This window comes from Cetorhinus maximus, chromosome 30 (assembly GCF_964194155.1).
Source record: "Cetorhinus maximus chromosome 30, sCetMax3.hap1.1, whole genome shotgun sequence".
Classification (NCBI taxonomy): Eukaryota; Metazoa; Chordata; class Chondrichthyes; order Lamniformes; family Cetorhinidae; genus Cetorhinus; species Cetorhinus maximus.
The window spans coordinates 1162738-1188350 of NC_135908.1; the positions used below are offsets into that span (position 1 = coordinate 1162738).

The following is a 25613-nucleotide window of genomic DNA, read 5'->3' on the forward strand; positions in this document are numbered from 1 at the left end:
GACCAAGACGTCCTCCATCGTGTAAACCCCATAGTTGAGTCTGCTGCAGAATGCAACACTTATGCATCTTATGGAAGCCTAGATGATTCTGAGGGGGCTTGACAGGGTTGATGCTGAGAGAATGCTCCCCCCACCCCTCACCCCCGGTGGGGGAATCTAGAACTAGGGGGTCACTGTTTCAATATAAGGGGTCTCCCATTTAAGATGGAGGCCTGAAATTTTCGTTTGTCCGGCGCGAGCGATCGCTGGGCCCGGAAGCGGACGGGAAACGGGCCTCTGGCCGCGATCGGCCCCCGACCGCGATTTCACGCTGGCTGGCCAATGCTCAGCGTGGCCGGGGTGGGGGGGGCTGGAAGAGGGCGGGCGCTGACCTAACTGAGGGTGCTGGTGAGCACTTCCAGCGAGCTCTCTGACAGCAGACAGCTGCCCCAGGGAACTACAGACCTCCACAGAATAAAGGAAGCGGCAAAAATGCTGCAAAGTATGTGTACATGCAGCACAAGCAAGCACCTGAAAGGATACCTCATCAAAGGCCAGTCCCCAGATATCTCTGTTTACTTCATTTCCCCCACGGAGGTTTCATCCCGCCCTGGATCGAGGTTTGAGCAAAAACGCGAATGTCGCCCGGGAGAGTGATCCGTCCGCCAACTGTCAATGTGGACGGGCCACGTAAAATCGCTGTTAATTGCGTCGTTCACGGGGGCTTAATCGCCCACTTAATTGTTGACGTTCCGACAGCCACACCTGCCCGCCAAGCAAAATATCGCGGGGGCGCACAATGACGTCGGGACGCTCGCCTGACGTCACCTGGCGCAATTTCACATCCGTTCGGGCCGGGCGCGTGCCCACCCGCAGAGCGTAAAATTCTGGCCGGAGAGGAGGAGGAATTTCTTCTCTCTCAGAGGGTCATTAGCGTTTGGAATTCTCTTCCCCCAGAGAGCAGCAGAGGCTGGATCATTGAATATATTCAAAGCTGAGTTTGACAGATTTTTGATTGGCGAGTGAGTTAAGGGTTATGGAGGGCAGGCGGGAAAGCGAATGAAAGCCACGATCAGATCAGCCATGATCTCATTGACTGGTAGAGCGTGCTGAATAGGCCAAATGGCCTACCCCTGCTCCTATTTCTTATTATATTCTTAATTAATCCTTAAATCTTTACACCTGCATTGTCAGGTGTAATGGGCCTCCTCCTCTTCATTCACAAATACTTAATGAAGAGGCCCAGAACATTTCGAAAGTAAAAGTTTAACATGAAACCTTTTAAAAGTCTGATGAATCCACGTTAAAAAGTAAAATCTGATTTTTTTTTTGGTATGATTTATCGCACCTTTTAAATATCACTTTTTAAAATGATTTATCTGATCGAAATTATTGTACTTTTTAAAGATGTTTGAATTTTTAATTTTGAAAAAATGTTTCCATTTTTATTTTTTTTAAATTGTTTAAATTTTTAATTCTGTGAAATTATGTTTAAATTTTTAATTTTGTCAAATGAATTATGTCCACAAAAAAAATGTGACTTTCCAACACCTTTTTTTACTGCAGCAGCTTTTTTTTGGGTCAGCGTTTGTAGTTGGTGTAGTCGGTGACTGTTGGCCGTGGCCACGTCTGACTGCTCTTTTCCCCTGCATTAGCCTGTGCGCACCAAGCGGGAACCCTCCCACGGTGCAGGCAAAATTCTCACCACCGGGATTGTAGTGGCTTCTTCTGGGGATTTATTCAATGCCAGCAGTGAGCACTGTCGCTACGCCACCGGCCGCTAAACCCAAGCCAAGCTTTCAGTCAATGGTCCCAATTTATCTTTCCCGTTGGATCCTATTCTGTCTTCTTCTATTCCAATGGAAATGTTGCACGCTGTTACTCTGAGCTGTCCTCTTCCCCTTTCCTAGTTCACCACAGGCCATCTCGCCTCCGCTCTGTATTTGCAGAGCATTGAAATCAATGGGTCCATATTGAAACGCCCTATACAGCGCAGTGGGATTGTATTGGAAATTTTCGGTCCATTGATTTAATGGATGGCGAAGTGTGATTTCCCAGAGCCACTATCATGAGGCCTTGTAACATGTGCCCTTAAAAAGCCATTGCACCATCTCTCACTCAGACCTATTCTTTCCCAGACTCTCTAAACGATAAGATTTTGACCTTCCTCAGTCCTCCATTCCTTCCACAATCAAAGTATTTAGAAAGTTAATGCTCACTGGCTCTATTTAATGACTTATTGCAACTTGGTAGTCTCCTGCATTACACTGAGGCCCAACTCCTCAGAAAAAGTAAAAATCATTGTGATGCTCCAACTAAAGTCCCTGGGAAATAAAAATAAGGATGTTATGAGCCATCATAATATTCTAAAACACTCACTTGTACTTATTTATATCACGCATTTTATAATCTCAAATCAAGCAGCCTCTCGGTCGTACAGAACTTGGACATTGCTGAAAGGAGAGACATGTTGCCAAAGCTTCTTGTCTTGTACTCATCAGGACAAACACAAGAATATCAAATTTGAAAGGATCATAACAATTTACACTACTGGAGAAAAGGATGCTGATTGGTTGGAAAGTTGACACCGATTGGCCGAGACATTGCCTTGCGCCTTTTTAAAAATTTCCCGGGAGCTTGGGGAGCCTATAGTTCCCCATTGCTTTCTCCATGGCAACACCTTGGCCAATCAGAGTTGACTTGCCAACAATCAGCAACCTTTTCTCCTGTAGTATAAATTGCTGTGATTGTTTGAAATTTGGCATTCTTGCGTTTGTCCTGATGAGTGCAAAACAAAAAGCTTTAACAACATGTCTTTCTTTTTCGCAATAATCTTAAATCACATCTGCCCAATACCTCCTGCTCAATATAGAAATCATGCATCTCTGTGCTTTCAGATTAAGATGACCTTTGAAACTTCAACCTTAAAAAAAATATTCTCACTCATTATTGAAGGGGAAAACTGTCATCACAAATTGGGAGGAATGTGCATACTGGAGGCTCTAAATATCATACAACTTTTTGCCTCCTGGCGATATAATCACCAACACGATAACTATTCTGTCCTCCTGACATGTTCAGCTTAATGTTTTCAGTTTTACCATACAGTAACAATGTAATAACTCAGCGCAGGAGTGGGCATTCAGCCCCTCGAGCCTGCTCTCCCAATCAACTAATTTGAGGCTGATTTTCTACCTCAACGCCACTTTCCTGAAATATCCCTCAATTCCCTTAGTATTCCAAAATCTATCGCTCTCTGTCTTCAATGTACTCACGACTGAACATCCACAACCCTCTGGCGTAGAGAATTTCAAAGATTCACAACCCTTTGAGTGAAGAAATTTCTCCTCATTTCAGTCCTAAATAGCAATAAATGCAACCAGACTCCAATTAAAAAAAAGAGAAAGGGTAACTTTTTCTATAAAGATGAGAAAAAGAAAATCACCGTGCTATGCTCCAGGAGATGAAAGAACCACTTGGTCCCCGATTCAATCTCTGATGGCAATAGCGGACTGCATAGAATAACGTGTGATTGATAGCACAGAAATAGGCTATTTGGCCCAACTAATCCATTATCCACACAAGCCCCAAAGAATGAACTGCGCACCTTTGATAATTGATTCATTTGTACCAGTTAATGTGGCATCCCAGAATCAGTTGAAAGCTGGAAGGAATTAATATACTGATGAGATTGAGTAATGCTGGATGCTGCTGGAACCTAGATCTGAAAGATGTTGAGCTGCCATTGTAGTCGAGTCCTCTTCATCTCACTCTATCAGCCTATCCTTCGATTCCTTTCTTTCTCTTGTACTTATCTAGCTCCCCCTTAAATATATCTGAGCATATTCAACTGCTCTATGCAGTAGCAAGTCCAACTTCCTAAGCATTTTCTGGTTGTTTCTCTTGAATCCCCTGCCGGATTTACAATATTAATGATTGTTCTGCTTCTCTGGCTTGCTGTAAATTTTTATATATCTCAGAGCGTGCAGAGCTGACACTAGTTTTTTTAAGTGTGCAACAGGTTTGCTTGCACAAGTTTCGAAATATCTCTGCAATCACAAAATGTCTGCACTGATGCTTACAGCTCAGCTCTTGCCTCCATCAGGTTTTCTGTTCACCTTGCTCTGAGTCCACACCCAAGCTTAATCAATCAAGCACAATGTATAGATCAATTACCAGACTCTCTAATCAAAGACAGCAATTGAACCATTAAATGCTGCAGTGATAATCTTACATTTATAGCTCTTAGTTCTGATCTCTCCACAGGTGGAAACATCAATTGACCTCATCCTTCCCGGCTTAGCGAGGGGGGGGAGAAAGCACAGCCAAAATTTCCATTTCTGAGCTTTACCAGAAAATATCCACGTGTGGACTTTGGGTAAGGACTTGGCTGGTATATATTTGCTGTGAAAAAACTGTTACGTGTCCAGTCTCAATGGTGCCTGGCTCATGTAACGAAGGTCCTGCCAAAACCTGTCGAACTGTCCTTGATGCCAGTCTTTAGGGGAGGAAACTTGGGCAAATGGAAGTCACTGCATGTGGTCAGGCCGCCTTCTGCTAAACCTATGCGCAAGTCTTATAATAGTCAACTCTGCTGAAGGGAATATCTGTCAATCTCCATTACGAGTGCTGAGGCAGACAAGTCCACTTGTATCAATATGGTACAATCAACCACCATTGAGTACTCGCCAAGTGTTAATATTTTGTTGTTTGCACATTCAAGTGGATGGGTCCACTTCTTGGAAAAAGAGAGAACTGATCCTGTTGAATTTTTGTCAAGTGACTCTTTCTGTAATGTGAATAGCGATTGAGATTCCAAAACCATTTTCTACCTTTTGACCAATGTTGTCATTCCTGTTAATAACAACTATTTTAATAGAGACTGCAGGCAGATTGAGGGAAAATGACTGTCTCCTTAGTCTGGTTGGCTTTGCAACTCAGGTCCTGCAACCCAAAGAGGTTTATGAGTGTTAAAAGTATTGTCGTGTTCAAGAACAGAATGAATGGGAACTTGAATTTATACTACATCTTATCAAGTGCTCTTGATGTGCATCAAAAACAAATTATTTTTTATTGAAGTGAAGTTTTGTTGAAGACAAAAACGGCAGCTAAGATCCGACAAACAGCAATGAGATTAATGACGGGTTAATTTATTTTTGGTTGAGGTAAGACTGTTGGGGAGAACAACTCCCTGTAGTGCTGTGGGATCTTTCATGTCCATTTGTACAGGATTATGTGCTTAAATGCTGGCGTGAAGCTTGGTGCCACAATTGTGTGACTTACAGGCAACTGCTACCCAATGAATCAAATCTAAGGAAGGAAATTAAAAGAGGGAGATTTGCATTTATGTTGCATCTTACTGCATCCCCAGGATGTCCCAATGTGCTTTGCAGCCAATGAATACCTTTAGAAGTGCAGTTACCGTTTAATATATGCAAGAGACAGCCTCAAATTTCTACATAGCCAGGTCCTAAATGGAAAATATAAGGAAGAACCATTGATAATGATGGTGTTGGTTGAATGTTGAATGCTAGTCAGTAATGTAGAACTTTTGCTCTTCTTTGAATAGCATCTTGGGGACCTTCTACATCCATCTAAGCTACTTCTTGTACTTGGCTTTGCCAATTTTTCTGGTGCAAAGGAACAAAAACCAGAAAGCCGTTACTTCTGGCCCCTATCCCTCTTTGCGATTCATGTGCACTCCCCAGGCATGGGCAGAAAGCCCCCACCTGCTTAAGGTGCAGACACTCAAACTCATTACTGATGAGGTCAGAGTAATGGCATAACACCTCTTGCTTCATTTCACTGGGATGCTGCACCAGAAGTGGGTTTTGGAGATCGAGCCATCTGTGGCAATCAACCTCCGCCCATCTCAGAGCAGGTAAGGTCTCAACCTTCAGGGTCGGCAAGAGGGGTGAGACATCTGGCTGCTGTTCTTGGATTGCAGAATGGTGGACATCAGCATTGTAGTGACGCTCTCAGGCTCCCAGCCTGCACCTGGACATGCAGTTTTTCAGGACATCATTTCAGTATTACTTCAAGCAAGTGCAGTGCAGCTGTGAATGCCGGAGTGGAATGATCAGCTTCCCATGAACAGTTTAAAAGATTTTTATAAAATCAACAATGCTACTTGCCCTGTTGTCCTTCCTTTCCCGCTCACTCTCTAACCTCCTTACCTTAATTTTAGTATAATTTGAAAGAAATCTCCAAGTTAAAATCTTTTTTTTTATACTACACCTAGACAAGTTTTGATCTCCTTACTTAAGGAAGGATATATTCACTTTGGGGACAGTTCAGAGAAGATTCACTGACGAGGTTTATTCCTGAGATAAAAGGATTGTCTTATGAGGAAAGGTTGAGCAGATTGGCCTCTACTCATTGGAGTGTAGAAGGACGAGAGGTGATCTTATTCTAAGATTGTGAGGTGGGCTTGACAGGGTAGATGTGGAGAGGATGTTTCCTCTCGTGGGGGTATCTAGAACGCGGGGGCTAAGTTTCAGAATAAGGGGTGTCCCATAGAAGACAGATGAGGAATTTCTGCTCTCAGAGGATCATTAGTCTTTGGAAATCTCTTTCACAGAGAGCAGTGAAGGCAGGATCATTGAATATATTCACAGCTGCCTTAGAAAGATTTTTGATCTACAAGGGAGTCGAGGGTTATTGGGGACAGGAGGAAAGTGGAGTTGAGGCCTCAGTCAGATCAGGCATGATTTTACTGAATGGCATAGCAGGCTTGAGGGGCCGAATGGTCGACTCTTGCTCCTATGGCTTATGACCTTACGAGGAGAACAACGCCAGAGTGATATGGGTTAGCTTAAGGTTGACAATACTTCAGAAAAATATAACAACCTGTGGAAATTCAGTGTTAAGTAAAAAGCCACAACAGCTAGCAATTAAGGTTTTTACCCTCGCAGTCTAGGGCTGTGTCTGCAGAAAACATTTTCTACCAGGGTAGATGTTATGCCCTGTAACCTCCTCCAGCCCTACAACCCTCTGTGAACCCTGCATTCCTCTAACTCTGTTCATCTATTACTTCCTTCACTCCACCACTGGTGGCCGTGCCTTCAACTGTCCAAACCCCAAACTTTGGAATTTGCTCCCCAAATCCCTTGTCCCCACGCCTCATGCTCCACAGTTAAGATGCTGTTTAAAAACTACTTCTTTGGCCACGCATTTGACCAAGTCTCCTTACACAGTAATTCCTCACTTAACATTATAGTTGCATTCCAGAAAAGTGCAACTTTAAGTGAAACAGTGTTAAGAGAATCAGATTTTCCTATTATGGCCAACATAAAAGCTGTAGTCAGGTTCTGAAGGACCTTTCTAATCAGAAAACAAATTAAATCATCACATCCTGTAAGTTGAAATACTTACAGGAGAAGTGTTCGATTGCATTTGAAATAACAGCAACTCTTTCTTAAAACTCTACAGTATAGTTTTGTGAAGAATATTTATACCAGCAACATTCACTTCGTGGCCCGCATATATCTTTTCCTCTCTCCTCCTCACCGACTCCCTCCCACTCGCTGCCTCTCTCCTCCTCACCGACTCCCTCCCACTCGTTGCCTCTCTCCTCCTCACCGACTCCCTCCCACTCGCTGCCTCTCTCCTGCTCACCGACTCCCTCCCACTCGCTGCCTCTCTCCTCCTCACCGACTCCCTCCCACTCGCTGCCTCTCTCCTCCTCACCGACTCCCTCCCACTTGCTGCCTCTCTCCTCCTCACCGACTCCCTCCCACTCGCTGCCTCTCTCCTCCTCATCGACTCCCTCCCACTCGCTGCCTCTCTCCTGCTCACCGACTCCCTCCCACTCACTGCCTCTCTCCTCCTCACCGACTCCCTCCCACTCACTGTCTCTCTCCTCCTCACCGACTCCCTCCCACTCGCTGTCTCTCTCCTGCTCACCGACTCCCTCCCACTCACTGCCTCTCTCCTCCTCACCGACTCCCTCCCACTCACTGCCTCTCTCCTGCTCACCAACTCCCTCCCACTCGCTGCCTCTCTCCTGCTCACCGACTCCCTCCCACTCGCTGCCTCTCTCCTGCTCACCGACTCCCTCCCACTCACTGCCTCTCTCCTCCTCACCGACTCCCTCCCACTCACTGCCTCTCTCCCCCTCACCGACTCCCTCCCACTCGCTGCCTCTCTCCTGCTCACCGACTCCCTCCCACTCGCTGCCTCTCTCCTCCTCACTGACTCCCTCCCACTCGCTGCCTCTCTCCTCCTCACCGACTCCCTCCCACTCGCTGCCTCTCTCACCGACTCCCTCCCACTCGCTGCCTCTCTCACCGACTCCCTCCCACTCGCTGCCTCTCTCCTCCTCACCGACTCCCTCCCACTCGCTGCCTCTCTCCTGCTCACCGACTCCCTCCCACTCGCTGCCTCTCTCCCTCTCACTGACTCCCTCCCACTCGCTGCCTCTCTCCTCCTCACCGACTCCCTCCCACTCGCTGCCTCTCTCCTCCTCACCGACTCCCTCCCACTCGCTGCCTCTCTCCTCCTCACCGACTCCCTCCCACTCGCTGCCTCTCTCCTGCTCACCGACTCCCTCCCACTCGCTGCCTCTCTCCTGCTCACCGACCCTCCCGCTTGACACCTCTCCCCCCCCGCCCCCCGACCCTCCTACTCGCGGCCCCTCCCGCTCACGACCTCTCCCATTCACCACTTCCCTCCCACAACCCGCCCACGTGCAGCTCAGCTCACTCCCATGCTCACTTCCTCCCTCCCACTTGCCCCTCTCCAGAGCCCTCACTCAACAGCGGGGGTTCAGGACAGGGAAGGGGCAACCAAGAGGAAGGGTTGGGCAGGGAAATGGGAAGTGGCTTGATGGTGAATGAGACGGTTGGGGTGGGGGAGGAGAGGCGGGGATCAGGAAGGTCGGCGAGCGGGAGGGCAGCAAGTAGAACAGTCAGGGGTCTCAGACGACTGTTGGGCTGGAGGAGGTTGTGTGGCTCAGTGCCAGTTTCTTTTCTATTAAACTGTGAAGTGTCTTGGGATATTTTCCTACATTGAAGACACTATATAAATGCAAGTTGGTGTTGCTGTTAAATGAGCACTTGTCAGTGCCGAGCTTTTCCTGAGGCACGGACATATCGTGAGTGTAGGCACGGAGGTCTTCAGACCATAACATGCATGTGAATTGACTGCAATCACCACTTATGACAGAATCAACCTGAATGAAGGGCAGCAAATCGAATCTTACGGACACATTAATATCATAAGTATGTTTTTATTAATAGACAGCATTTTAAGTGACAACACCTTAAAATTGTCCTACGTGCTTTTCCATTCTGTCTGGGTTCCTACTTTGCCGAAATCAAGATTCGTCCCATTGTCTGCTCAGTCCCATTAAGTGAACACTTCGTTTTACACCCAGACTCCACATTTTTACCCCAGACAGCAGTTTGTAAAATGCCTGTCGGAGGGACCTGAATTATTTTAAGCTGTCATTCTAAACTGCAAATTAAAAAACGATAACGCTGCAAGAACAGTTCACGTTTCTGAACAATTTTCCACTCCATTCGAAAGCCCACACAAAAAGAAAATCATGTGACAGAAAATTATTACTGATATCTGCTCCTGATAAGTAAATAAACCGAGAGCAGCAGGTTATTCAAAGTGCGTAGGGACTGGCTATCCCTGAAAATTGAATGTTCTTGCCCTCTACTGATGAAATTTAGATAGCACTGTGTGTGAAGAGATACTAAAGTCTGTTGTAACTGGGATCTGTCCTTCCAGTTTACATTACTCAAAATAAAATAGATTATAACTTCTTATTAAGGATTGCTTTTCTTCTTTTCTGGCTGTTTTCTGTTAAAACTTATTTTTTATTTTAGCTATTATTTCAGCTGGTCTTCTGACACAGGTTTGGGACATTTTTAATTTTTGACGCTGGTTTTTCACATTCTTGGCATTCCATCAGGCAACCCTCAGCCAGCTGCAATGATGCTCCGAGGACCCTTCCCTCATCAACGTAACAACAACAACAACATGCATTTATGTAGCAACTTTAACGAGGTAAAACATCCCACACGAGCATTATCTGTCAAAATTTAGCACCGAGCCATGTAAGGTGGCGTTAGTGCAGCTGATCAAAAACTTGGTCATGGAGGTAGATTCTAAGGAGCTTAAGGAGATAGAGAGGTTTAGGGCTGTATATGGCTGAAGGCACAGCACTCAATGATGGAACAATAAACATTTTAGGAAAGATGAGAAGGCATTAGAGAAGGTGCAGAAAAGATTTGGGAAAATGGTTCCAGAGTTGAGGAACTTCAGTTACGTGGATAGATTGGAGAGGTTGGAACTGTCTTCCCTGGTGAAGAGATGGTTGAGAGGCGATTTGCCAAGGGTGTACAATATCATGAAGGCTCTGGACAGTGTAGATAAGGAAAAACTGTTCCCATTGGTGGAAGGGTCGAGAATAAGAGATACAGAGTTAAGGTGACTGGCAAAAGAAGCAATGGAGACACGAGGAAAAACTATAGAGCGCGGTGGAGGTGGATTCAATTGAGGGAATTGGATTATTATCTTAAAAGGAAGGAAGCACAGAGCTACAGGGAGAAGACCGGGGAGTGGCACAAAGTGAATTGCTCCTTTGGAGAGCCAAAGCAGACAAGACGGATCGTATGGCTTCCTTCTGCGCTGTAACAATTCCATCATTCTAAGAAAATTGGGGATGCGCAAGAGGCCAGAATTGGAGGAGTGCAGACATCTCTGAGGGGCAGAGGCAGGTTACAGGGATGCTGGAGTGGGCTTACAGTGGTAGGAAGAGCTTAAATACTCCATTTCTTTCCTCGCTGCAGTGAGTTCATCATTTCAAAGCTGCTTCACTTGGGTTATGCTAATTTGATTGAAATCATGCAAAAAGGTACCCTTGTGTTGTTTTATTAAATTGCTTCATTCGTAGTGCTGGATTTCTTTTCAAGCAAAAAATGACTTCAAATCAACAGGAATAGACTCTGCATCAATTCTGATATTTACAGAGGAACTGTGTAAGACGCCTCCTCTATCTGGAGTGATGAGAGACATTGTGTGCGAACACCTGGTTTTCAGCATGTGCTGGGCCTTCCAAAGATGTCTTTGGCTGGGCGTGGGCAAAAGTGTCCTCTGGCGATGTCAGCTCGTCCCTTCTCACCATCATTCCTCATGAAATCTGTCTCACAAGGGAAGTGTGATCCATGACTAACTGGGGGAAGAGAGGCAGTGTGTGATCCAGGGTTGAAGGGAGGGGTAGAGGAAGAGCATGAGCCACACCTAATAGGATGTTCAACACCTCTTTGTCCTTTTGTCTATGACATCTTTTGGTTATCTCCACCTATCACTGGCCCTCTATCCAGCTCTACTTGTCCCACCCCCCCTTAAACCAGCTTATATTTCACCTCTCTTCTATTTTTACTTAGTTCTGTTGAAGGGTCATTCGGACTCGAAACATTAACTGTGTTCCTCTCCGCAGATGCTGCCAGAACTGCTGAGTTTCTCCAGGTATTTTTATTTTTGTTTTGGATTTCCAGCATCCGCATTTTTTTTGCTTTTATCTAATAGGATGTTGCCCTGAATTAAGCTGAATAGAAACAAAAGGGCATTTTTAAAAAAAATTCCCTCTTGCGCCAGTATGTAAGAAAACGCCAGGTGGTCGTACAAACTGATGACTCCCAGTGATGGTCATGGAAGTTCTCGCAGTCGCATTTCTAGGGAAACTATCGGGTTATGGAATGTGTGTGTGTGAGTGTGTGAGAGAGAGAGAGAGAGAGAGAGAGTGAAAGCATGGAAGAAAAAGATTGACTTGCATTTATATTGCATCTTTCACGATCACTGGACATCCCAAAAGCGTTTTACAGGCAAAGAAATAGTTCTGAAATGTAGTTGTAATGTAGGAAATATAGGAACCAATTTGCACACAGCAAGCTCCCATAAATAGCAATGTGATAATGACCAGATCATACTTATTTTTTGTGATGTTGACTGAGGGATAAATATTGGCCAGGATACCTGGAAAGGGAAGCTTTCCATCAAAATAGTACTGTGAGATCCAGCCGAGAGGGCAACCTCAATTTAACATCTCATCGGAAGGGTGACCCCTCTGACAGTGCAGCACTTGCTCAGTTCACTCATAGGAGCGTCAACCTAGATTTTTGCAGCGAGGCCCTGGTGTTGGGACTGTGAACACACAGTTTTCTGATTCAAAGGCAAGAGTGCTCCCAACTGAGCCTTGGCTAACACACAATGGGACAATCACCACAGTGAGACCTTGGGGGTCAGGTGGAAGATTAACGTTAGAATTTGAGGGTAGCTCTTTTCAAAAGAAATCTTGAAATTGCAATGCTGAGGGCAACGGTAAAAACTCCTGATATTCCATTGAAATAAAACGGAATTTAAATGAAACAGTTGCCAAAAACCCGAGGCCCCGATCAGACAGAACAACAGAATAACATGCACAACACAGATAAGAACATCGTCTTTACAGAGGGAAAAAAACAAACAAAATCACAAAACTTGGTCTTGAGATCAATAAAAATATGTGGAATTTTATGTTTCAAAAAGAAGGTAGGAGGTTTGGCATGTTCAGTGACCATGAAACAGTGATCTTGATCATAGCTGATGTCTCAATGTTTGTAAAAGCCTCTCTCTCGGTATAACCATATGTGAAAATGTCCAGTCAATGGTCAGCGTTCCAATCAGACACTACAGAGTGACTTCAAGCTGTGCAGGTTTGAGAGGTTGATTATCAAAAAGAACTTGAATTTGTTTAGCATCTCACCTCACTTCAAGGAACGTCTGAAGCCTGTTTGTGGTTGTAATGCACAAGGAGTGGCAGCAAGTTTACACACAGCAAGCTCCCACAAACAGTCATGGCCAGATAATCTGTGTTAATTGGTTGAGGGATAAATGTTGGCCAGGGCACCAGGGAGAACCCCCCTGCTCTTCTTCAGAAGAGTGCCATGGGATTTTTGATGTCCACTTAAGAGGTAAGACAGGACGAGGAGGAGAACATGATGTTTTTATTCTTTCATGGGATGTGGGTGTCGCAGGCTAAACCAGCATTTATTGCCCATCCCTAATTGCCCTTTAGAAGGTGGTGGTGAGCCGCCTTCTTGAGCTGCTGCTGTCCATGTATTGTAGTTACACCCACAGTGCTGTTAGGGAGGGAGTTCCAGGATTTTGACCCAGTGACAGCGAAGGAACGGTGATATATTTCCAAGTCAGGATGGTGAGTGACTCGGAGGGGAACTTACAGGTTGTGGTGTTCCAATGTATCTGCTGCCCTTGTCCTTCTAGGGGGTAGAGGTCATTGGCTTGGAAGGTGCTGTCAAAGGAGCCTTGGTGAGTTGCTGCAGTGTATCTTCTAGATTGAACATTCTGCTGCCACCATGCATCAGTGGTGGAGGGAGTGCATGTTGAAGGTAGTGGATGGGATACAAATCAAGCGGGGCTGCTTTGTCCTGGAAGGTGTTGAGCTTCTTGAGTGCTGTTGGAGCTGCACTCATCCAGGCAAGTGGGGAGTATTCCATCACACTCCTGACTTGTGCCTTATAGATGAAGGACAGGCTTTGAGGAGTCAGGAGGTGAGTTACTCTCTGCAGAATTCCCAGCCTCTGACCTGCTCTAATGGCCACAATATTTATATGGCAGGTCCAGTTCAGTTTCTGGTCAATGGTAACCCCCAGGGTGTTGATAGTGGGGGATTCAGCAATGGTAATGCCATTGAGTGTCAAGGGGAAATGGTTGAATTCTCTCTTGTTGGAGATGGTCATTGCCTAACACTGTGCAGTGTGAATGTTGCTTGCCATTTAGCAGCCCAAGCCTGAATGTTGTCCAGGTCTTGCTGCATTTGGACATGGACTGGTTCAGTATTTGAGGAGTCTCAAATGGTGCTGAACATTGTACAATCGTCAGTGAACATCCCCTTATGATGGAGGGAAGGTAATTGATGAAACAGCTGAAGATGGTTGGGTCCAGGACACTACCCTATTGACTTTCAGTTCATAGCACCCTCGCCTCTGAATCAGAGGGTTGTGGGTTCATGTCCCACTCCCGGAAAACCAAGAACTGTGATTGTACTCGAAAGAAGTTGCAATCTGTGACTGTTGGTAACTCGAAAGAGTTTCCATCACTTTGCTGATGATTGAGAGTAGGCTGATGGGGCAGTAATTGGTTGGGTTGGATTTGTCCTGTTATTTGTGTACAGGACAATTTTCCACATTATTGGGTAGTTGCCAGTGTTGTAGCTGTACTGGAAAAGCTTGGCTAAGGGTGTGGTTAGCTCTGGAGCACAAGTCTACAGTACTATTGGTGGAATATTGTCAGGGCCCATAGCCTTTGCTCTATCCAATGCCTTCAGCCATTGCTTGGTGTCATGTGGAGTGAATCAAATTGGCTGAAGACTGGTATCTGTGATGCTGGGGACCTCCGGAGGAGGCCGAGATGGATCATCCACTCAGCGGTTCTGGTTGAAGATGGTTGCTAATGCTTCAGCCTTATCTTTTGCACTGATTTACTGTGCTTCCCCATTGTTTGGAATGGGAATATTTGTGGAGCCTCCTCCTCCAGTTAGTTGTTCAATTGTCCACCATCATTCATGACTGGATTCAGGACTGCAGAGCTTAGATTTGATCTGTTTGTTGAGGGTTCGCTTAGCTCTGCCTATTGCATGCTGATTACGCTGTTTGGCATGCAAGTAGTTCAGTCTTATTCACACTTATTGTCAGAGCAGTGTTCTGAGGCCAGAGCAAAGTGATCAACAAGCAGCCGAATGTTCTCCCGAGTTTGTGCTATGACAGTGTAGTCGTCCACGGACAAGAGCTTACTCAGTAGCTGTTCAGTAATGTTTGTGTAAGCCTTGAGCCTTTGCAAGTTGAAGAGGTTGCCATCTGTCCTGAACTGAACGTTTACTCCTGTGTCAAGATCTTTGAGTGCGAAGTGCAGCATGGCCAAGAAGTATATGGTAAACAGGGCTAGAGCCAATACACAGCTTTGCTTGGTGCCATTAGTGACAAGGAAGTCATCCGATGATGGACTATGCATCACTGGCCATTATGGCATCATGAAACGAGCGAATGACAGAGGTCATCTTTTCAGGGCAGCCATATTTGTACAGAACCTTCCCAAGGCCTTCTCCGTTTACTGTGCCAAAAGCCTTGGTCAGATCAACAAACACCACATAGTGCTCCTTATTCCGATAGCGGGATTTTTCTTGAATTTGATTTGCTGCAAAGATCATGCCGACTGTTCCTTGTTCTGCACGGAAGCCTCACTGTGGGCAAAATCCTGTTTAGGCATCGGGTGTCCTGCCTGCCAGTTGGAGAGTCAGTGGGAGACCTGCGCTTCCTCTTTTCAGGCACTACAAGCCAATCGGGCAGTGGCAAGGCCAGCGGCAGGGGGAATTCTTGGGGTTGGCAGGGGTGGGGGGGGGGGGGGTCACAGGGAGAGGGATGCAACGGGAGTAGGCAGCAAGGGTAAGGGGTTGTGTCTCGATGTCCAGTCCACTTGGTGCCACTAATCAATGGACACCCCACCTCCCCCCCTACCCAGGGAGCTGACAAGCTGCGTACACCACACGGCGACAGGCCTGCCTGCAGCTGGCTTAATGCCGCCAATGGTGGGACAAGGCCCTTAAGTGGTCATTAATTGGCGGAAGGGCAGGGAGGTTGACCAGGGGCACTCCTGTCCAGAACTTAATTCTGGTGGAAATGGGAAGTTGGTGGGGTTTCAGTCTGCCACCAGCCCACATAATTAAATACCCTTCCCACCTCCAGAGTTGCCATCAGGAGATTCCACCCTGTGATTCTGGGTACATAGAGTCAATGAGGTGATTGGCAATCTGATTAAAAATAACACTTGCAAGAAGTTTGCCTGCTGCTGAAGGAAACAATACTTTGCGATGATTGTCACAATTGGACTTGCTCCCTTTCCGTTTGTAGAGATGAGTTATGGAGATATATTCGTAGTCTTGGGCATAGCGTCCTGGTTCCAGATTAGACAGAAGAGACCAGTGAGTTACCACCATGCAAGTCCCTCCGTACTTGAATACTTCAGGTGCGATGCCATCAGCTCCTGCCAACTTGGCCAGCGAAATTTGCTTTATGGCCTTTGCCACTTCCACTTGAGGAGGATTGAGAGCGAGCTCTTCCAGAGTGTGGTGCTGTGGGAGTCACTCAGTGGCATCACAAATAATCTACCCATTTTCCCTCAATTGTTAGTCATCTTATAGTTCATGAAATATCAACGTATTCCCCTTTTTAACAATCATTTAAGGATGAACCCATCCCCTGTGCAGAATTAAATCTTTAGCAATAAAAAATCCAAGGACCGTGTGAAGGAAAGGCTTGGACATTGGCCTTTCAATCCCCAGACTTGGTTGAAATCCAGCCCAGATTAATGTGACAAGCAGCTCCTCTCCATGCAATAGAGAACCTATATCAACTGAATGTGGGCACTTTTAATCTAGTTCCTGATGGGCAATGGGCCCAAAGCAATACCTATTGTGACTAAACTGTCAATCGCTCAGCTTAGTGCAATTGAATAGTTGGTGTACAAAGTAGAAAATGTCTTCCCGGTATAGCGAGGCTCAATCTTCTGAGGTTAAAGTTAAGGCCCACTGTTGGGAGAGCAGAGGGAGCTGCGCTCTCAATTTTTAATTCCCAACCTTGCGCTCACGTTCCTTCAAGGTCTCGTCCCTCCCTATCTCTGTAATCTCCTCCAGCCCTATAATCATCCGAGATTTCTGTGCATCTCAACACCGGGCCTCTAAACATTCCCAATTTCCATAGCTCCGCCATTTGTGGCTGTGCTGTCCTTGACCAAGCTCTGGAATTCTCTCCTTAGACCTTTCAATTTCTCTCTCCCCCTTTAAGGTGCTCGTTAAAACCTAACCCTTTGTCCCAACTTTTCGTTATCTGTCCGAACACCTCCTTATGTGACTCAGGCCAGGATTCTCTGGTCCCTCTTGTCAGTGGGGGCTCTGGGTCCCACCAAAGTGAATAGAAGTTTGAATGGCCTGCAGTATCTGCTGCGGTATGACCCGCTGCACTGGGGCCGGAAAACCCCCGCCTCAGTGTCAAATTTTATCCGGTATTATTCCTGTGAAGCGCCTTTAAAAAAAGATTTGCATTTATTTGCCGCCTTTCACAACTATCAGCCGTTCCAAAGCATTTTACAGCCAATTAAGTACTTTTGTAGTGTTGCAATATAGGAAACATGGCAGCTTATTTTACACACAGCAAACTCCCACAAATAGCAATGTGATAATGAGAAGATAGCTGTTTTTGTGATGTTGATTGAGGGATAAATATGGGCCAGGGCACTGGGGATAACCCCCCCTGCTCTTTGAAATCATGCCATGGGATTTACTTTTATATCTACCTGAAAGGGCAAACGGGACCTTGCTTTAATGTCTCACCCGAAAGATATGGCACTTATAATATAAGATCGTAAGAAACAGGGGCTGGAGTAGGACATTTGGCCCCTCGAGCCTGCCCCACCATTTAATAAGATTGTGGTCTAAAATCCACTTTCCTGTTGCCCCCCCCCATAGTTCTTGGTTCCCTTGTTGATCAAGGAGCAGTGCAGCTCTCCCCTAGTATGTACCACTGTGTCAACCAAGATGGTTGCACTCAAGTCCTGGAGTGGGACTTGAACCCACAACTTCTTTGATTCAGAGATGAGAGCAATCCCAACTGAGCCACTGCTGATGCTCATGGGCACTACACAAATTAAACTTGTTTTAGGCATCTCATCTTTTGTGAGGGCAGGAAATCCATTGGAGCCTTAAAGACCTCTTTAAGATCAATTCCTTATTACATGGTGCGCTATCTCTGCTAATTCAGTCTGCCATTCCATTGATTCCCCCTCCCACTTTTTCAACCCTCCCATTCCAGGTGCAACTGCAGACTGAGACACTGCTACTGCAACTGCAGTGGGCTCTCTGTTGCACCTTAAAAGGGGAGGGCTGAAAGGTGGGGAAGGAGTCAATGGAATAGCAGACTGAATTAACAAAGATAGCACACCAGGCAATAATTAAAGAATTGAACTTAATGGGGCCTTTAAGGCTTAAAAGTCCCAAAAAAAATAGTGAAGAAAAAGTTACTGCCAAGCCTGTTGTCAGCTTTACTCAAATAGCTTCTAATCCCTTTAAATAGCATTGTAAATAACATTGACCTGTTGGGCATAAACAGCTTTTCCAAGTTGGCAGGCAGTGAACACTGGAGTGCCGCAAGGATCAGTGCTGGGGCCTCAGCTATTTCCCATCTATAGTAATGACTTAGATGAAGAGACAGAGAGTAATGTATCAAAGTTTACTGATGATACAAAGCTAGGTGGAAAGTTAAGCTGTGGGGAGGACACGGAAAGGCTGCAAATAGGTATAGACAGGCTAAGTGAGTGGGCAAAATGCAGGGAAGTGTGAAGTTAATCATTATGGTCGTACAAACACACTCGAGCCTCTTTGAACATCAACACTTGCAAGTTTCTCACCTTTAAGAAAAATCCTGCTTTGTTTCAGTCATTCATGGGACTTGGCCATCGCTGGCTAGGCCAGCATGTATTGCCCATCCCTAATTGCCCTTGAGAAGGTGGTGCTGAGCCAGGCTCGACAGGCCATGTGGTCTACCCTGTTCCTATTTCTTGTGTTCTGTTCTGCTTGTGCTTTGAGAGGGGGTTGAGAAGCACTGGTGATTCAAATAGTGGCCGTGTAATTTTGTACGTCTATCTGAGAGAATCTCAGTTTAATGTCTCATCTGAAAGACGGGACCTCCGATACTGCAGCACTCCCTCAGTACTACAACAATACTTCAAGATATCCGGCAACATTGACATCTACCCAACAATGTGGAAAATTGCCCAGTTATGTTCTGTACACAAAAAGCAGGACAAATCCAACCCGACTAATTACTGCCCCATCAATCTACTCTTGATCATCAGTAAAGTAATGGAAGGGGTCATCAACAGTGCTATCAAGCGGCACTTGCTTAGCAATAACCTGCTCACTGGCTCAGTTTGGGTTCTGCCAGGGTCACTCAGCTCCTGACCTTGTTATAGCCTTGGTTCAAAAATGGACAAAAGAGCTGAACTCCAGAGGTGAGGTGAGAGTGGCTGCCCTTGACATCAAGGCAGCATTTGATCGAGTGTGGCATCAAGGAGCCCTAGCAAAACTGGAGTCAATGGGAATCAGGGGGACAACTCTTTATCAGTTAGAGTCATGCCTAACACAAAGGAAGATGGTTGTGGTTGTTGGAGGTCAGTCATCTCAGCTCCAGGACATCACTACAGGAGTTCCTCAGGGTAGTGTCCTCAGCCAACCACCTTCAGCTGCTTATGCACAGAAGATTACAGTTACACAGTTAAAATTAGTCTTACAAAACATTCCCTCAAAAGACTCCCTACTTAATCAGACCCACAAGTAAACGCCTTCAAGGCAACGCTCCATTATAGATGTTTAACTATAAAAATCCAGTAATATTACCCAAGGCAAACTGCTGTAGCTCTAATAAAAGCATACCACATGACCTCTTAAACTCTCTTCCACTCTGCTGTGGAAATCTAAGACTTCAGAACAAGATTGCTTTTTGCAGCCCAAACTTTTCTGACTTGACTGGATGGCTGATTTAAACTGCGTCTTCTCCTAGCCCAGAGCTGTTTCCAGGAGATCTTCCTCACCCAGCCAACAGCCAACTCCTAAGCTCTCCATAGTAACTCTAAAATACCTTTTCCCCCTTTCATGGCAGGTTCCATTATTCTCACACCTCTTAGAAACTCAATTCCTTCCAAATATAAAATCTTTTTGTTTCTATTTTGTCTTTGCTTTTGGGTCAATAAAATGTAATATACCCTCTTCTGCTTACCCATGGAACTCCTGCAAAATTATTTCTTGTCACCTCTGACTTCCCTTTGATATTCAAACAAACTCTCAACTTATCTAAAAATGCAAATGTTAGATCCAACCAATTTACCTGTACCTCAAACCCACCATAATATCTTATTACAAATGCACAAACCTAATGCCTCTATCCTTTCATGTCTTCAACCTCCCAGACAACCTTCTCTAGTAACCTTTCCCTAGTTAATTAAGTCATTTGCGCACACACACATACACACACTCTCCTTCACAGAATTCCCCCAAAACATTTAAAAGATACAATCCATTCTTACAATTCCAAAAGGCAGCTCACCACCACCTTCTTAAGGGCAATGGTGGCCTAGCCAGTGACACCCACATCCTGTAAAGGCGTTAAAAAAAAAGATACAATTCGGACCAATGTCAGAAAGTCTCTCCCGAAAAGGGGATCAGCATTTGAAATGGGCGTTTGGGTGGAGCGGTGGAGGTTAGAGATAGCCCAGAATCACTTCAGACACACCAAGATGCTTTGCTGGGGAGATTGGAAGGACCATGTAGGGTTGAACTGTCTTCCAAAACTTCTGCCTTGGCTCAGCTCTCAAAGCTGTCGTTAATGTGTGGAGCAAAAAACACCAGCACAAGTCAGTTGGGCTGAGTGGCCTTTTTCCAAGCTGCAAATTCTGCAAATTCCTTTGCAATTGGGCATGTTATCTCGGACCTGATTTTAAAAATGCAACTGTGGCCTTCCCTCCTGTCCTCGGCTGTGAAAAAAAAACTGCGCAAGATTTTCAACCGATACAAAACTCCAGGCGTTCAGCAGCAGAGGCAACAGCCCAGAATTTGTCCAGGAGCTACCTTGCTAAGTTGTGCTCTCTAAATTCACAATTCCCTCCATGTTTACACCTGTAAGCCAACTGATGAAGAAACTACTTGAAAAGTAGGGATGCAGACAAGTCTTTATGCAATCCTATCATGCCAAACAGTATAACAACAAATTAAACAACTGATGAGGAATCAGCAGGTAAATACCAAACTCTATATGCTGGGAATGAGTGCATCAGCCTCATCCAGTATTTTGCCCCAGACTTAATGAAAATCAGCCCTAATTACATGATTATTTTGTAATTATCTTTGTATTGCTTTGTGCTCCCTTGGCTGGGTAAATTATTATGGATCCTGCGTTCATTTTAATTTAACTGCTTCTACCGTTCTTCTCCACCTTACAGCTTGTCTTGTACAAGAGAAGACTGATCTTTGTTTTAAATTCTTTGAAATGGACGTTATTTCTCTTTTGCATTTTCGAGTTTCTCTTATTACTCCCAAATTCAAGTCTTAGCTTCTGTGGATTGAAGAAACTGCAGACCAAACTCATTCTATAGCCAAAGATGAAGACTTCCATCTCAATAGTTTGGGATGGATTTAAACCCACATCCACAGAAGTCCCAGAAGACGTGCTCACTCACTTCATCGCCCAGTCTCACCACCCTTGGAACATTTTGACACTCAGCATCATTAAACTGAACTTAAAACATTGTGCTTTACAACAACTTTTTAAAATTCTTTAAATTTAGGCTTGTTAGGCCAGAATTTATTGTCCATCCCTAATTGCCCTTGAGAAGGTGGTGGTGAGCTGCCTTCTTGAACCGCTGCAGTCCACGCGGTGTAAGTACACCCACAGTGCTGTGAGGAATCTCTAATTTAGGGAGACATCCCGGGACATTTAAGAAGAGAAAAGTAAGCTGAAGGAGAGAGAAGAGGGGTGAATAAAAACATGGCTGCAGAAATGTGCTTTCAGAAAGGCCATAAAGGAAGCAAGGGAACTGGGAGGAGTTCAGGAAAGAAATCCCAGAAAGTGCGATGCTGGTGACGGAAAGGACAGACACCAATCGTCGGGGGAAAGGTGCTCTGCAATGAGACACCTTTGCATTGTAATTTTTAATTATATTCTGTGTGTGAGTAATTTAGTATTTCCCTCTCTCCAGTGGGGACTAATGGTAAAAAAGTGAACACACATATGCACTTGTTATTAGGTATTTATATGTATTGGTGACTATCTTAATGATGCCCTGTGGTGCACTGGGTGGTATCCTTACCTCTGAGGCAGAGGTTCTGGGTTCATGTCCTGCTCTAGGGCTTGATGGCCATAGAGGGTGAGTTCATAATGTGGCCAAACAAGTTGATTATCAACCTGCAAATCCTGCCAATACCCCACGGCAGGTGGTAAGAGTGGGAGAGCATCCTGGTCAGGCAGAACCTGCAGAAGGCAATAGCCAACCACTGCAGTACCTTGCCAAGTGTAACCATGGATGAACATGTGGAGGTCCATGATTGCTGATGCCCTCTCAGAGCATGCTACCTGAAGAGAAAGAATGATTATTATACATGGCGAAACCCTTCCCTGACTCCATCTTAGTCATTCCTAATTTTATAGCTATTCTTATGAGCTGTTAGACCACCCATAACCATCCTACCTTCCATGAGAGTACAAAGCCTTATCTTCACCATCCCCCTGCGCTCCCCCCCACCAAAATATACTGTACGGAAAATAGAAACTATCCACTTGTGTTTGTACATAAAAATTGTATGTGGAACATTACCGCACAATACACTTTGTAAAAATTATTACAGTAGTGTCTAGGTCATTAGGTAGTACCAACAAATAAACAAGAGCAATCATTCGCTTAGCAACAAGCAATAGGGATTAGCAATTATGGCATGATCAATATAGCAACCATAGTCACGGTGTAGTTAAGCATCTAAGCAGCTGTTATTATTATTGTTTTGTTTTTACAGTATGCAGTACAATAAAGATAAGTGAAAGGTACACTTGCTCTGATGTCCAATAGCATTCAGCTCTGTATTGAAAGATGCAGCCCTTTCAAGGGCTGAATCTTGTGGAGATGATGGGGCTCTTGGACTCCAGCTGGCATCACCTCTTTTTGGGAAGGCCCACAGCATCTTGTGTCACTGAGGTATTTAATAGGCCAGAGGCGGACCTTTCCCCAGGGGGGCGGAGGTCCTGTCCTCTGAGAGTTGCCGGCCAATCATGGGCCAGCGGTTCTTCTGTACTCAGCAGCATCACTGGGGAGGTGGTGGCTGCTACCGGTACTACACCCATCTGAGGCCTCAGATCCAGAAGAGAGCCAGGCACAGGTGAATGATGGCGGGAAGGGGTTTGCGAGGAAGGAGTGTGGGGAGGGGGGTCAGCAGCATGGGCAGGGGGGTGTGGCTCTCAGCAGCCTGCCCCTGACCCAATGTCAGGTCCCTCGATCAGGCACTGAGTGTGTTTGAATGAGGGACGCCACAGGAAGCAAGCAAACGTGCCAGGGTTTGCCTGTTGTGCTCCTGCATGGCGATCCTCCCTGCCCATTATGACATTCACAATTACATTATGACCTGTGAGGTTGTCAACACCTTTTGAACTTACCTGTCATTAGGTTCCCATCTCCAGACTAGCTGGCTTCGCACGTTTGATCACTCCTCTGCGGTGCAGTCAACTATGTCCGCTACCAAAACGAGCCTAGCTTTGGAAATCGTGGGGGCGGGAGGGGGGTTCTGGAATACCCACTGCTGCAATGGAATAGGCAAGATCGAGATTTCTGCTTGCAGGTTTGTTACCTGCGCCCTTCTCCCGAGGTCCATAAAAATCCCCCATAATGGGAACGGGGGAGGTAATCCCAGGATTGGGTCCCACCCCTTATTTAAATCCCTCGCCTCCATTCCGACGTGAGGCATGAAAAAACAATCCCAAGTGTGGTCAAACCAAGGTTCAATACAGGTTTAACATAACTTCCCTACTTTTCAATTCTATCCCCTGTAGTAATAGAGACTCGTGCTTTGTGGTTTGCTTTTTTTCTCATGGTTTTGCAAACCCATGGCACAACCTTTAGTGACCTTGAAAACAGTGATCAAATCACCCCTTAATCATCTAAATTTCAGAGAATACTGCCCTAGTTTGTATGATCTTGTAATTTAAGTGCTGGATCTATTCATTCCATTTGGTCTTCTCGTAGGGAATGCTTCACCTTTTCACCTCTCTCTTCCCTGACTAGTCCTGACTGTGATTGCGTGAAGTCAGGAGTCTAGACCCTTGGTCGATCATTTTGTAGCTGTTACAATATAGTAACCAACTAATCTTACTACATCACTTCTTTGCTAAGTCCTATCAAATACTGACTCTTAACGAAGGAGAATCTCAGCATGGACCTCTGCCCCTCCGATACAAACCTCACACAATTCAGGCAATGTTATAAAAGCAATTGAGAAGTTACATTTCTGATTTGCGGTTCCCCAAGTCATGGACCATCTGGGAATATATCGCTGTCCCTTCATCATCGTCAGGTAAAAATCCTGGAACTCCTTCCCTATCAGCACTGAGGGTGCACCTTCACAACATGCACAGCAGTGGCTGAAGAGCAAATGGTGGCATAATGGTAATGTTGTTGAACTTGTAATCCAGAGTCCTCAGATTAAACCTCTGAGGACATGGGTTCAAATCTCCCTATAGTTGCTAGCTCCCCTTGAAGGTAGTTTACCACCAGCTTCTTAAGGACAATTAGGGATGGGCAATAAATGCTGACCTTGTTGGGGATGCCTACAATACAGGATTGAATTATTAAAAATCTCCTGACAAAGGAAACAGGCCCAGTAAGGAACGTTCCTCTCTGACCTCCTCAGGACAATGCATGCATAATATTTTAACCCACTTGCCTTCAATGTGATGTGATCGCTTCCCCAGCCAAGAAGCAGCTCCCTTTGGACGTGTGCAGAGAGTCAGCACCAACTGCGGGAGCTGGCCATGCATATAAATTATATGATACCTTGTGACAAGTAAACCAGCCAACATCTAAACAATCCGGCAAATGGTCAGGACTCAAAATCCAGCTGGCTGATTGATCTCTTTGACTGTAAAAGTGAATGTTCTCTGCTGACAGGTTAAGCTGTGAGAGGGTCCATGTATTTAGCCCGCATTAGAACCGTCACACAAGCCACTGCATTTTGATTAATCAAGAGAACAAAACTGATAGTGTTTCTGTTTAGCTCTCAGCAGCTCTCCCTGACCAGATAGAGTGTTTTGTCCCTCATGTTCCCTCATGAGGGACGTCCAGTGTCACAGACTTGTTTTAATGTGTAGCATAGGATGGGTATTTAAAGCACATGATAAAACGATGGGATGTTCTGGTTTATTTTCAAGTGTTGTTTAGTAACGCGAGAAGATTGCTTGCCTAATTCAACCGCTGAGAATGAATCGCCCGTACAAAGGGGACATCAAAATCAGCTTGTGCCCTGGTCAATATTTATCCTTCATCCAAAATCACTAAAACAGGTTATCTGCTCATTGTTCCAGTTCTGTTTGCTGCATGCATTTCAGACATTGCAACAGTGACTACACTTCAAAAGGACTTCAATGGGTGTAAAGTGCTTTGGGATGTCCTGAGGTCATAAAAGATGCTGTTACAAATATATCCTTTTATAAAAGGATCAAATACACTGAAAGATCCTCCACAGGGAAGGAGAGGGGAAAAGAGAGAGAAGGGGAGAAATCGAGGGCTGTGTTTAATGCAGGCGATGGAGGTCTGGCCCACCAGCTGGAGAGCTGGCGAGAGTCCTGGGTCTTCTCCTCTGGGGAAGGCTCGCCGAATTTCGTGCCTCTCCGGCACTTTTAAGTGGCCAATGGCAGGCCTTCCTTAGGGTCAAGGACCCAAGGTTCAGAAATCCTGCCTCCCCGAGAGCTGCTGACCAATCAGAGGCCTGAAGCTGTCCAGTCACGTACCCACCAGAGGCCCATGATCATTGAGGGACCTAG

General features: G+C 45.5%; 1 protein-coding gene across 3 annotated transcripts in view; it reads right to left on the reverse strand.

Moving 5' to 3' along the window:
• The window catches only part of LOC144669960 (CUGBP Elav-like family member 4), a 728627-nt gene that overhangs the window by 388730 nt on the left and 314284 nt on the right, over nucleotides 1-25613 (reverse strand). The gene's annotated exons all lie outside the window — the stretch shown is intronic.